This window comes from Callorhinus ursinus, unplaced genomic scaffold, assembly GCF_003265705.2.
Source record: "Callorhinus ursinus isolate GAN/ISIS: 27379988/994484 unplaced genomic scaffold, GSC_fseal_2.0 scaffold45, whole genome shotgun sequence".
Taxonomy (NCBI): Eukaryota; Metazoa; Chordata; class Mammalia; order Carnivora; family Otariidae; genus Callorhinus; species Callorhinus ursinus.
The window spans coordinates 11,472,467-11,485,802 of record NW_027397107.1 but is presented as its reverse complement, the minus strand read 5'-3'; the positions used below and the strand labels follow the sequence as shown (position 1 = coordinate 11,485,802).

Below are 13,336 nucleotides of genomic sequence, written 5' to 3'. Positions count from 1 at the left end.
ACAAACAATGAATCTTGGAACACTACATCAAAAACCAATGATGTAATGTATGGTGATTAACATAACAATAAAAAATAAAAAAAGAGAAGTGACATCAGACATATTGCTCTTTTTTACCTCCATGTGAAGACACAGTGAGTAGGTGGCCATCTGCAAATGAGGAAGAGAGGTCTGACCAGAACCCAATCATGCAGGCACCTTGATCTTGGACTTCCAGCCTTCAGCATTATGAAAAAATAATTGCCTGTTGTGGAAGCCAACCAGTCTCTGGTATTTTGTTATGGCAGCCTGAGCTGACTGCAGCACTGGGTTTCAATCCTTGTCTTTCAGACTGGAGCACCTATATTCATCCTAGTGTACCCTGTCACCTCTCTGGGATGATCCATGATTTCACTATGATGTTCTGCTAACATATTTCACAATAATGGTAAAATAACTCAGGACAAAGCACATGTAAACTGCCCTGAGAAATCTGTAATATTCTTGGGATAGTTTTTGGTCTTTAAACTTGTCATAAGGATGTCGTTCAAAGGGAGACACTTAAACCCTTTCATTTGAAAGAAAAGAAATCTATAATCAATAATTCTTCCATCCATAGAAATCCATTTATCATACATGGTCCTGGGTTCTAAAAACTCTATTTCATAGAAATTATTTAAAAATCCTAAACAATAAAATTTCCCCTTACAGAGAAGTCCCTCTTTCACTATTCTCTAAGCCTTTGAAAAATAGACTGAGTTGAAAGTGCACACAAAGCTTGTTCATGGTTGAGTATACATTTCGTCAGAGCATCTAAAGGCTGAGCCATATTGAGAGCTTCTCAGGGAACTCATCAGATCCAAAATACCTCCAAAAAAAGGAAAACATGCCTGATATTTTGTCCTGTGAGTGAAAGGGGGCTGAGCAGCAAGTTCATTCTCCACCTTCTTTCTGGAATGATCTTGGTTCAAGACCCTTGCCTGCCAGTGGCCTCGTCCTGGGGCACTAACTCAGGGTGGTCAGACCACAGGGGTCTTTGGCCCTTGTCAGTGAGACCCTGCTTTAGTTTTGATGACAACCGAACACTGCCCATCCCCCCAATCTTTCTCTCTTTTATGTCCAACTTCTTACTTGAAAATCTGCTTTCATTCTCCAGTCTCCTCTTGCCCTCCAGCCACTGAAGAACTAAATGAAGTTACAGATCAGACATCTCCAGGGCTCTCCTCCCACCTCATCACAGGTAAACAAGGTGTCGGCAACTTTCCCTTTGAATAACCACATCAATTTTTTTAAGAGTGTAAAAGTACCACATATTTGGAAACTACTTTAAACGTTACTTAAAAACCTGTTACTTAGGACAACCACTGTATCATTTTGGTTTAGATTAAAACTTTTTCCTATGTATAATATTTAAAAATGTAAATGTTAAGAAAGCACACATACATGTTTGTACCCTATTTTTTAAATGAAACATTACAACATGGTATTTTCCAAGTTATTATGGAAACGTCCTACTATAGTTTTAAGTTTCTGCATAGCTAATGAAATAAGGGGTCAGCTTAGTCTTGAGAGAAGACAAAAGACTCTAGGGTCAGACAGACTTTCCTTTCAAATATCTGCTGTCACTTACCAATTGATGTGAATTACCTGCTTTCTCTCTTTCTTGGTTACCTCATTTCTAAACTGAAGTAACATCATCTAATTTTCATAGATGTATGAGGATGCAATGAGGAAAAAGACCTTGAGGATTGGCACTTCATACCTGGTTGCCATGTTCATTACGATTGAAGAGCAGGTGTATGCTCCTGAGCTATTCTCCAATTCGTGTGCATACCATACCTCCCCTCTTTAAATTTGTGCTTAGCAGGTCCCATGTTTCTCCATGAAACTTTGCTGCAGGTTTAAAGAGCTAATGGAATTGTCTTTGCTGCCTGAGCTATTGCATCTCTGGGCAGCTTGTTCTGTTGTTAAACAAGTAATGATGTGAGCAAAGGTCCAAGCTCTTGGGACTCAAGGACCAGTTGGCCTCCTAAAATGTTCCAGGAGAGTGTGGTGTTGAAAGCCATACCCCTGAACTCCAATCTGTGATTGGAGAAGAAAAGACACCAGTTCAGTTTACCTAAAATCACTCCAACAGAAAATACTTACAGAATGCCTCCCATGTGCCAGACTTTCCTATAAATGGGGAATAAGACTAGCCCTCTGATCTCTATATAGAAGGGGGAGACAGAGAATAAATAAGTGTCAGTCAAGTTCAGCATATGGGAAGTGATAAGAAGTGAAAAGAGGGGCGCCTGGGTGGCTTAGTCAGTTAAGCATCTGACTTTTTTTTTTTTTTTTTTTTTTTTTTTGTGAAGGGAGAGGGAAAATCAGATTCCCTGCTGAGCAGGGAGCCTGATGTGGGGCTTGATCCCAAGACCCTGGGATCATGACCCGAGCCGAAGGCAGAGGCCCAACCAGCTGAGCCACCCAGGCGCCCCAAGCATCTGACTCTTGATTTCGGCTCAGGTCATGATCTCAGAGTCATGAGATTGAGCCCCAGGTCAGGCTCCATGCTGGGTGTGGAGCCAGGTTAAGATTATTTCTCTCCTTCTCCCACTGCCCCCTCCCTGCCATCCCCTGCTCACACATGCTCTCTCTCTAAAAAAAAAAATGAAAAGAAGTTGGGTGGACCATTTTATACCAGTGGTCTCTGAAGGCTTCTCTAAAGATGTAACATTGGAGAAGAGCCTAAAGAAAATGGAAAAGACAGCCACATGAATATTTAGGACAGTAGGGTGGCCAACCCTCCTATTTGCCCGAGACAGAGGCATTTCCTGGGAAGCAGGGCAGTTTTAGGCAAACCTAGAAGGTTGATGACCCCGGTAAGAGTGTCCCAGGCAGAGGAAAGAGTAGGTGTCACGGCTGGTGAGAGGGAAGAATATGGTGTGTTCTAGGGATGTCCAGGAGGCCAATATGATGGGCACATGATAAAGCATGGGGAGAGGGGAGAAAGAGCGGGAGACAGGGCCAGGCCACACTGGGCCTCACTGGTTAGGGCAAAGGCAGTTGGATGAATGATCTCCATGTCATTTTCTGAAGGCCACTCTTGTGTCTGCATAAGCCCATACTCAAGGTTAGAGTAGGAAGGGCATGGCCATCTCCACACACCCATTTTTCCAGAGGAGGGAACTGGGATCAAGATGGGAGAAAGCGACTTCTCCAATGAAACTCAGGGAGTCAGAGGCAGACCTGGGTGTAGACCCCAAGGTGAGGGCAGATGGCTGAGGGATTGGTCTTGACAGTGAGCCAGGGTTGCTTCACCTGAGCTGGGTGGGTGGGTGCTGCCCCCTCCCTCCTGGTCTCACTTGGGCTGAATTAACAAGAATTTGGCCTCAAGACGAGGGAAGAGGCTAATTTATTTCTGTATCAAGGCCACAGTAGGAGCACTGTGGGATATTATGTGTGTGTGTGTGGGGGGGATCCAGAATTTAAGGGGTGCATATTTAACGTATAGAGTGCATTTGGAGAAGAGTGAGGTCAGATGGTGGGAAATTGAAAGCATGGCATATGGACAACGATCAGTAGAACAGGCAGCGTAAAGCTCAGAGAAGGAGCAGGGGTCGGCAGTGCAGAACACTGCGTCCAAATATATGAAGGGCTGACATGGACAGATAATGCACTTTGCTTGATTTCTATTATTTTCTCTATTATTAATAATTCTATTGCCATGGTGCTACTTCTCATTTTTTTTCCAATTATATAGCCCTGTAATTCCTTCAGGCAGGGTTAACTGCCTATCTGTGGGTTGGCCTGGGACCTGAATCATCCTTTAGAAGGAAGAATCCAACCCCAGCTGCACACTTTAGGGGGCTTTTTCATTATCCCTACTCCACCCAGAAATTTTTATTTAATCGGTCTGGGATAGAGCCCTGTGGTAGTTTGGACCATTGAGCAGAATATTTTTGGCCATAGGACTTGATTTGGCCAATGGAGTGTTACTAGACATGACATGAGCAGAAACCTTACCTGTGCTTAGTTTGGCTTGTCTCGCACTCCAGTGATCTGTCACGAGAACATATCCTAGGTAGCCACTGGTCTAAAGAGAATGAAATATACTTAGAGCTGACCTGAATGCAACCTGCAGTCTGCAGGGTTTGCCCAGCTGAGCCCAGCTTAGGTGAGCTGACTCCAGTCTAGCCACAGACTTGTAAGAGAGAAGTAAATGTTTTCAGCCACTGAGTTTTGAGATGTTTGATATACAACATCATTATACCAAAGTCTGAAATACGAGGCCTCAGCCCTCAGAGATTCTGATTTAATTGGTTTGGGTTGAGGCCCAGGCGTTAGTATTTTTCAAAATGCTGCCCAGGTAGCTTCAATGTACAACCATCTTGATGATGGCTCATTTGGAATATTGCTTTTTTCTTCAGGGATCAGGTGATGATATCATTGCTTGAACCGTGATCTCTTAAAACCTGGCTCTAGAACCACATACACCAGAAATCCCTGAGGTGGTAAGGCATCTCACATGGTAAGAATGCAGATTCCTGGGCCCCTTCCCAGACTTACTGAATTGAACTCTGCAGTGGGTCCAGGACTTTGCATTTTTAACACACTCCCCCTTGGGCACTTTTCAAACAGTGATGTTCAGGAAAGGTTGATTTCGGGATTCTCTCCCATTTCCCACTACCCTGGAATAACAGAGTTGATGGTAACTGACACTTTCTTATTAATATTCTAAGCCATTGTGCTTGTCTATGAACATCTGACTTGAGTCTTTTGAGTCTTTATAATGGAGATCTTGGGGAGGAGAAACAGGCTCTGATCTCCTTTTGATGTAATGGAGGAGGACAGACTATCTTATTTCTTGGGGCTCTAACACTCTATGACTTTCCGCCATTGTATTTGTCGTTATAATTTGTGTAGCAGTGACATGAAGTGGTTCAACCCTTAGCTACCACAGGCAGAATGGTGCCTAAAAGGTGTAAGTAAGAAGTCACAGACCCCCATGGGTCCTGCCTCAGACATTAAGCCAAGCTGACCAACTGGGGCTCCAGACACCTTGGCCTCCGAGGTTGAGCTGTGGGCGTCTCCAGGCCATGGCTCTTGCAGAGGCCACTGTGCGTCCTTTTGGCTCTTGTCTGGTTGGCTTTTTTTAAAAATACTGCGCTTCATTTCTGCCCCACTTTGAACTCTTGGCTTTGCGCTGTGGACTCCAATCCTGTTGCTAGCCCTTTGGACTTGAGGTTGAGCCTTGTTCTCAGTGTGAACTTGATGACTCTTATTTGGCTCAAACCTGCAGTCCAGTGGTTCTCAGTGTCACCTGGGGAACTTGAAACAACTGGGGTCCAGGCTCCCTCTTTCCTATAATTCAGTCAGGCTCTCTGGGGTGGGACAGAGGTGTCAGAATTTTCAAATGCACTCCAGGGGACTGCAATATACAGCTGGGATTGAGAAAACCATTCTCTGGCAGAAACCACACCTGTTTGACCCCCACCTTTACCTCCATCCCCAAAGCTTTGGTTAAACCCATTACCAGGGTGCTGCTTCCACCAGGAGGATTTTAACACAGTCACCACGTTGCCATGCGATGGAAGAGTTCTTTTCATGTCAGTCCCAAACTGGTAGTCACCTTCCCCACCCTCCAGGAGTAGAGTTTGAAATATGCCATGATCATCAGGTTGCAGACTGAGCACAGAGGCAGCTGGCCAAAGAAAACAGAATGCTCAAATGAGAGAGACATAGAGAGAAAGCTGCAGGGCCATGCAAAATAGGAAGCGAAGCCATTCCCTGTAATGAGTAACCGGCGGCAGGCGCTTTGCAGAGCAATACAGTTGATAAACACTCTGTACTTAAAGTGAACATTGAACAAATGCATAAGTAGAGATTGAGTGTTTTCTGCAAAGAGAAGCAAGCAAGGGCTTCACACAAAGAAGCCATGTCCCAGCACAGACTGAAGTGGGATGAGAACGGAGTTAGAGACTCAGTGAAAGCAAAGTAGCCAGATATAGGCAATAAAATAAATTTCAAACCCATACGAATCAAATGGCAGTCAAGCTTCTGGTGATACTAAGGCGGGGTTGCCCTCGTTGTGTAGTGAAAAGAAATTGGAAATTCATATCAGAATCTCACTGTGTGTTATTTATAGTTGGTTGTGTGCGCCACCGCTTAAGCTGACTATATAATAAGTGGATTATCATTTTTCACTCTGTAGGGTGGGCTCACTGTTTTCAATTAATTCTTCTGTTGTTGTCTTCAGAAAGGCCAGAACTAAGGAGCACCATCAAGATCTGCAGAAACACACCTGGACTGTGGGGCTTGGAGGGCCAGCCTGAGGGCAGACTGGGTGAGTAGCTCCCCTTAGAGAATGGGCCTTCAGCATTGGAATTTCTCTCTAGAATGCTGAAAGTTATGTCAGCACCGGCAGCCCCCAGAAGAAAGAATGAACACTGGCTGTGAGAAAGGAAGAATGGAAAAACCCTCGGGATGATGCAGTTGGGACGTTCTTCAGCGAGACGGGGAGCCAGAAAGCCCTGGAATGGGTGCTAATTGTCGAAACTGGAGAGGTTGAGGGGATCAAGGGGAACGTTTCAGAGCAGCCATGCCTGCTTTTCATTAAGATGGAGAACCAGATACACCCTTTCCTCTTGCGATGCCAGCCGATCTCAGGAAGGCAGCCCCAACTCACTGCCCATCAATTCCGACAGGGGTGAGCTGATGAGAACAGGATCTGCCTCCCTCCTTTGCCAGGACCTGGATATTGATTTGAGATTTTGACAGGACAAAAACAAAACAAAACAAAAACAAAAACAGAATTTACTTTTCTCCATGATCTAAATGGATGTCATTTAGAAAGAAACATCCGGGCTGAAGGTAGAGTGCTATGAGCGGGCTTCTTCCTCTTGGCCCTCTGGCAAAGGCACCTCTTGACTCCTCCACCGTGGCTGATTCTCTTTGGAAGAGTTTATGGAAACTCTGTAGAGGAGATGTTTAAACGACATTGCCACTGAAAACAGATTAAGAGCGAATGATTACTTGGGAGCTGAGCTGAAACTGAGCCCTGCCCTGGCAATATGCTCCTGATAACAGCATACAGCTATGTGGAAGGTGTCCTTGATTTTCATGGAAAAGGGCAGATTAAAAGCAAACAAAGGGATAAGAAGCCTAAACCTTAAATAGCTAGACAGCAGCCGGGTGGTAGGAACAGCCCTTGCCAGGTCCTGTCTCTTGGGGCCTTTGAGGCCAAATCCCATTTCACACCAGATTTAATGGAGAATTCTTCTCAAAGTCAAGATCTGCCCTCTGCCTTTGAACATCTTCCTTTAAAAAGGTGTTAATGAGCTTGACTTCTTCTGGATCAGTAGGCCCCATTGCTGCCCCTTCAGGGTTGATACCTACCCAGGCCCTACTACCCGAATTCTTTGTTTTGGGGATCCAGCTTCTTCACTGATTTTTCTTTTTTTTTAAATTCCTTTATCTGAGAAAAAAAGAATATTTAGACATTTAATTGGCATGTAATGAGATAACTATAACAAGTTAATTAGTTCTCAATTAAGTTGCATTTACCATACTTCCTGAATGTGTTCTTAGCAATTAGGGGCATCTAATGAACTTGCAGTGGTTGCCTGCTTCCTACGGCATACAGAGTGCTGAGAACATCCCTCCTCACATCTGAGGCAGCACGGCAATGTCTTCTTGAAAGCCAGTATCCGTGTACACATCCAACCTTTCTTAGGATCAATTGAATGTAACAGCTGGTCAATGAGCAAAACAATAAGCTGGACAAGTTCTGTGAAAATGGAAACAAACGATCATGGATTTAGTGTAACGGTAATTGGAATCCAAGAGACATGAGGTCAGGTCTTGACTAACGCCTTCTAGTGATGCGGCATTGGGAAAGTGTCCCCCAAATCTCTGAGCCTCAGTTTCTCCATTCTTATGCGGAGCATAACAAATAGGGAGCTTACTAAAGTTGCTGGGTAGCTTGGTGAGAAAGTGCAGGTAAAGCCTTGTAGGTCCCATGTATAGTAGACATTGTTACTAGTTTGTAGATGTTTCACTGTGATTTTGAAGGTTTTGGGCAAAGAGGTTACTTGGTTACTTGGCTAAGCACTTGGGAGGTTAGTTGTCATTTTAAGTCGTTCCAGAGTCCAAGTCAAACTTCATTGTGCTATTAATGGAGAAAGCTCCCTGAAAGCATTACCAAAATATTATAGGACAGCCAGGGAATGTAGGTGGATAAGGTTAATTATTCATTTTATCCTGGTGTTTCCCTTAAGATAACATTGTTCCGTAAGCTTGAGATCAGAAAAATGATTGCATTTATCAGTCAAGCACAGGGGGACAGTAAGGATGAAACCAGTCCCCTCTGGGGAACAAATAGGGTGATGGAGGAGTGAAGAGGGGGGTGAGGCCCTCAGAGAATCCTTCATCCTGTAGCTGTTAGAGGGGCTCCAGAGTTTTGCCTCTCCCTCTCTATTCCTTCCTAGCTACAGGTTCACCTCTCCTTCAGCGCCAGCTATGATTAAAAAGCCATGTTGAGGAATCATCAGAAGGAGGAAAAAAAATTTACAAACTAATTTGCATTTTAATGAATTTTTAATTGAACCAAAATCTGTTGTTTCTGTTTAAAGATGCAGTGCTGACTTTGTGGTCTCTGCTGCTGAGGGCCAAGTGGGAACTTAATGTGATAAAAACAATGATAATGCTAAGCTTAATTAGGTTTGAAAACTCGTCTGGAAAGGCTGCAAGGAGTCTGGGAATGGCGAGCAATTTGCTAGCAGCAGGCTAAGAAGCTGGATTGGATGGGTAGATGACTTCTTTCTAAAACCACCAAGAATGCAGCCCATATCAGCCAGTTGATTTAGCTCCACCCATGCTGGACCAGGGCATCGTCAAATTGTCCACCCTGTCTTCATGCTTTTAGGTTTCTAGGCAGGTGACAGATGAGCTCAGCTAGTGGGACGTGGACAGTAGATTTCTACCATGGCTTTAGTTTTTATTATCACCAATATCTTCTCCTTTTCTTTATGTCACTTAGCAGGATCTTATGGGGGGAGGTGTCATACTAAGACACACAGATGGTGGTCACAGTGATCCATGTATCCTTTGGGAGAAGGTATTGAAAGGAACTTTGAAAAAAAATTGTCAATGTCCGGGATTTTACCCCACTTACAAGCTAACATGTCATTTTTCTATGGGTGCTGGTAGAAGACACGAAACTCCTGGGTCAGAGACAAAGGACTTTATTACTCATGGCAAAATCTGTGCCACTGCTTCATGTTTGTACCAGTTCACCATGACCTTCAGTCCCATGGGTTTTGGGGGAAAGTGACAGAGGTGGGTCTGGATGGATGCCTCACTGGCAGTGGATCATGTTACAGGAAAGGAACACTGAGCTTGGAGGAGTCTTTGCTTTTATAGTGAGGGGAAGAATCCTCCTTTGTGGAAAGAAATGCTATCTCTTCCTCAAGGTTACTTGCTGTAGATACAACCCTGAGAAGTAGCCCAGGTAAATAACCGTTGGGGCCTTACATTCCCGGCACACCTAGCAAGAACATGCAGGGATGTTCAGGGTCCATGGTGGTTTCCTCTCCCAACAACAATGCCCATGTGCTGTTTTCAGTGTCAGGGGCAATGTCTCAGTGGATTCAAATGCAGTGTGTGCAGTAGGTTTGTTTCTTTACTGAAAAGGAATAAAGTATTTGTTGAAATTATTGCCCAGGGAATCCTTGTTTTTGAGTATTTGGGGGGTGGGGAAAATTCTGGAATAAGTCTGATAAGTCCCCCTCTACTTTGAATTTCCCCATTTGCTCCTCAAGATCTTTTTGCTGCTTCCACCTTTCCTCACCTGCTCTTTGCCCCTCAGCCCCAGCAGTCAGATGTGAGCCCACTTCAGTCCTGCAAGGTGATGACCATAGCAGAGCCAGAGGAAAAGACATCATATGGTTGGTTTTAAAGATTAAGGAGCCCACTGCCCAAGAGTGTGGTGGAAAAATTCTGAAAGATTGTTTGCCAAGCAGCTCTTTCTCTTCTGTAAACACAGACTTGATAACAATTCCACAGGCTGAGGGGAGGAGAGAACAGTCAGAGAGGAAGCGAGAGGTAGTAGGCCCCTATGAGCTGTTCCTTCAGCCTGAGTAGGGGGATGGCTACTTGATAGAACCCCTAGATATATTTAAGGACTAACTACCAGGGGAGAAAAATGTCTTGGAAAATGTGGTAGAGAGAACCTGAGAAATCCACAGTTTCTTATGGTGTGCAAAAACAGCTGTATTTTCCCCATGCCCTAAAGCCAGCTTCTGCAGGACACCTGTTCTTCAGGGTTGACATAGATTTTAGTCCATCCTGTGAATTCCAGCTTTTCCATTCTCTCCCTCACATTACATGCATCTTCCCTTCCCAACTGCCTGCCCTGAGGACTTCAAGTGCAGCATCAGATAAGAAGACAACAGCCTACAGGGACTTAAGTTGTGTAAGACCAAATTCCTGCTGTAGCAGACCTATCCACCCATCTACCCATCCACCCATCCACCCACTCACCCATCCCCAACCACCTACTCAACCCCCATCCACCTACCCATCCTAGTGGTTCTGCTTCTTTGTGATTTCTAAAGGTCACTCTCATTCCACATACAGTTCACCCTTGAACAATGAAAGGGGTAGGGGTGCTGACCTCCCACAAAGTTGAAAACCTGCATATAACTTTTTACTCCCCCAAAACATAATTACAAATAGCCTATTGTTGACCAGAAGCCTTACTAAAACAAACAGTTGATTAACACATTGTTTATATTTGTTACATGTATTATATACCATATTCTTATAATCAAGTAAGCTAGAGAAAAGAAAATGTTATTAAGAAAATCATAAGGAAGAGGAAATAACTTGTAATACTGTGCTGTATTTATTGAAAAAAATGCATGCATAAGTGGACTCTTGCAGTTCAAGGGTCAACTGTAGAAGGAAGCAACTGGAAGGTGGGGGTCCTGTGAGCATGGGGAGGAGGGAAAGCGTTCAAGAGAAGCTTCTCTGTATCCCCTTCAATCATTGAACTCTTACCTACCCCAAATCTTTTGGATGCCTACATCCTCTCACCCTGTAGAAACTAAGATGGAAGAGGGAAACCAGGCCACTTTTACTGTTGTGTAGACCAGAGGGCAGGGCCAAGTCAGGGCCTCCTCTGTGTGAGGAGCAGGAACTTGTCTCAGGCAGGGAAGGCTGGGCAGCCCTCCTCATCTGACAACTCTCCAAATGCATCTCTCACGGTACTGAATCCAATCAAAGAATATGATTCACACCAAACAAACCTAATTATTTTCAGCATCTGTCTTTTTGTAAGGTGAAAGAGCAAACCTTTGTAATTTTTCAGTGGCCAACTGGGAATTTTCAAAGAGGTCTAGAAAATACCATAAACATTTTATTTTATTTTTTCTAAATTAGGATCCAATCTAGGGAAGGCAGAATCTAATGAGTTGCCAGAGAAGAATTGGATACTTAGGTAGGATCATTGGATGCCTGAAAAATAATAATTGGCTACCTATTTTTCAAAGTGACTATTAAATATTTTAAAATAACAGACCTATAAAGCATTTTAGCTGTTTCACAAGTCATGAACCTTTGTATTTTTAATAATCAAGGACATAATAAAGTAAACATAAAGCACAGGCAGAAGCATAAAAATTATTCTGATAAGACAAAGTACCTTTGCTATCTAGGCAGATTACATAGATGTAAAGAATATTCTTTTATATTATGGATAACGACATTGGTCAATAAACTATGGAAGTTACCCCTTCAAAACAAGAGAAGTTTGCCAAAATGTTAACATTTTCATGGCTTCTCTTCAGATTTAGGTATTATAAACCAAGGCAAATAGAATTCACTTTCCAAGTTTTGTCCTTCACTTACCCTGTTTCATATTCTGGAATAGACTTGTTTGAAAAATGAAAGCACAGAGGCACTTCTCACTATGGCCTCATATAGTCTCAACTGTCAACTGTCCATATTAATTATGACTTGTAACTAAAGTAACTAACTTCTACTTTACAGAGAAAATTGGGGGCGTAGATAATTGAGAATTATCTATCATATATGAACATTTAGCAGACTAACGAGCTTGTGATACATATAATTTTATTTGCCACAGACATCACTTTTACACATTAAGATGAATATATTTATTAACATGACCTGAATATATAACTGTATAGCATATAAAAATAAGCAAAAGTATATAAACTTTGTTATATTTTGTAATTAATGTTTCAATATTCTATTTTAGAAAATATCTAGGTTATCTAAGAACTATCCACTAATTAGCTCAGTTTGATATTTTTCTAAAGTTTTAATTCACCTAAAGATGTTGGAAATTATGTCCAAACTGGTTCAATATAAAATATAATTACTGTTGGTGTGAAAACTTTGTCAGATAATGACTCAATTTACTTGAACACAAATTTACATTTTTTGTAAACTTAAACATTATTGGTTGTAATGTTAGCTTATTTGGTTAGCAACCCTGTGTAAATTTAGGAGATTTAAGATTTTTTTCTTGCAAAAACAAACCAAAGTAAGATGAAAAGTACTATTGTACTATACTTAACACTGCTAAATCAAAGCAAACACATAGCTGATTTTTCTTAAGTAATGTGATTTGCCAAAATTTACCATAATGTAAGCTTAGATCCTCAGAATGTTTCTGAGCTAACAATTAGTGTAAGAAGGATTGTTTTTCATGTGTAGCATATTAAAGTATCAGAAATTCAGTGTTTTAATTTTGTGGGATTTTTAGGAATATTCCACTTATATGATTATTTATGTTTATAAACAAATCAGAAGAGTGCTCCTTTAAATTAAGAAATACAATTTAATTTATCAATATTCTCCAGAAGTTGGAAACCATTTCACATTCTTACAGTAAGATGTCAAAGACTTTCTCAGTTATAGACAGTCATATAGAGAGGGTGTGTAGCTTCAGTTCTACAACTTTAGCCAGAAGTTAAAAAGTAAATACAAAACACAAGACTTTGCTGGCCCAGATTTCAAAGAGTTGATCTCCTTTCTTGTGGACATGAAGTTCTTAATTGACCAGAACTTAAAATTAGTCTAACAGACCAAGAAATCAGATAATCTGTCATCTCTCACCCATTAGTGACTAGATTTCTACCATTTCTCTACAGAGATCACCACGTGGTCAAACCATAAAAAAAAATCCTAATCATTATTGTCACCCAGGGGATTAGTTTACTGGCTCCGAGTGAACCAGAAACAAGACAAAGGCACCAGATCAGTACAGAGGACAAACCTTATCTTTTTGCCTTCCTTCTTGACTTCCCAGCATGTTCAGAGAAAGCTTCCTACTGCTGTGACCCAC

General features: G+C 42.3%; 1 long non-coding RNA gene across 1 annotated transcript; it reads right to left on the bottom strand.

Annotated features, from left to right (window-relative positions):
• Positions 1-6,825: 6,825 nt before the first annotated feature.
• On the bottom strand, positions 6,826-13,336 carry LOC141370782 (uncharacterized). Its single transcript, XR_012375123.1, has 4 exons — positions 13,268-13,336; positions 7,528-7,750; positions 7,360-7,438; positions 6,826-6,936 (listed from the first exon to the last, which is right to left on the bottom strand). It is a non-coding gene; the product is annotated as an uncharacterized lncRNA (long non-coding RNA).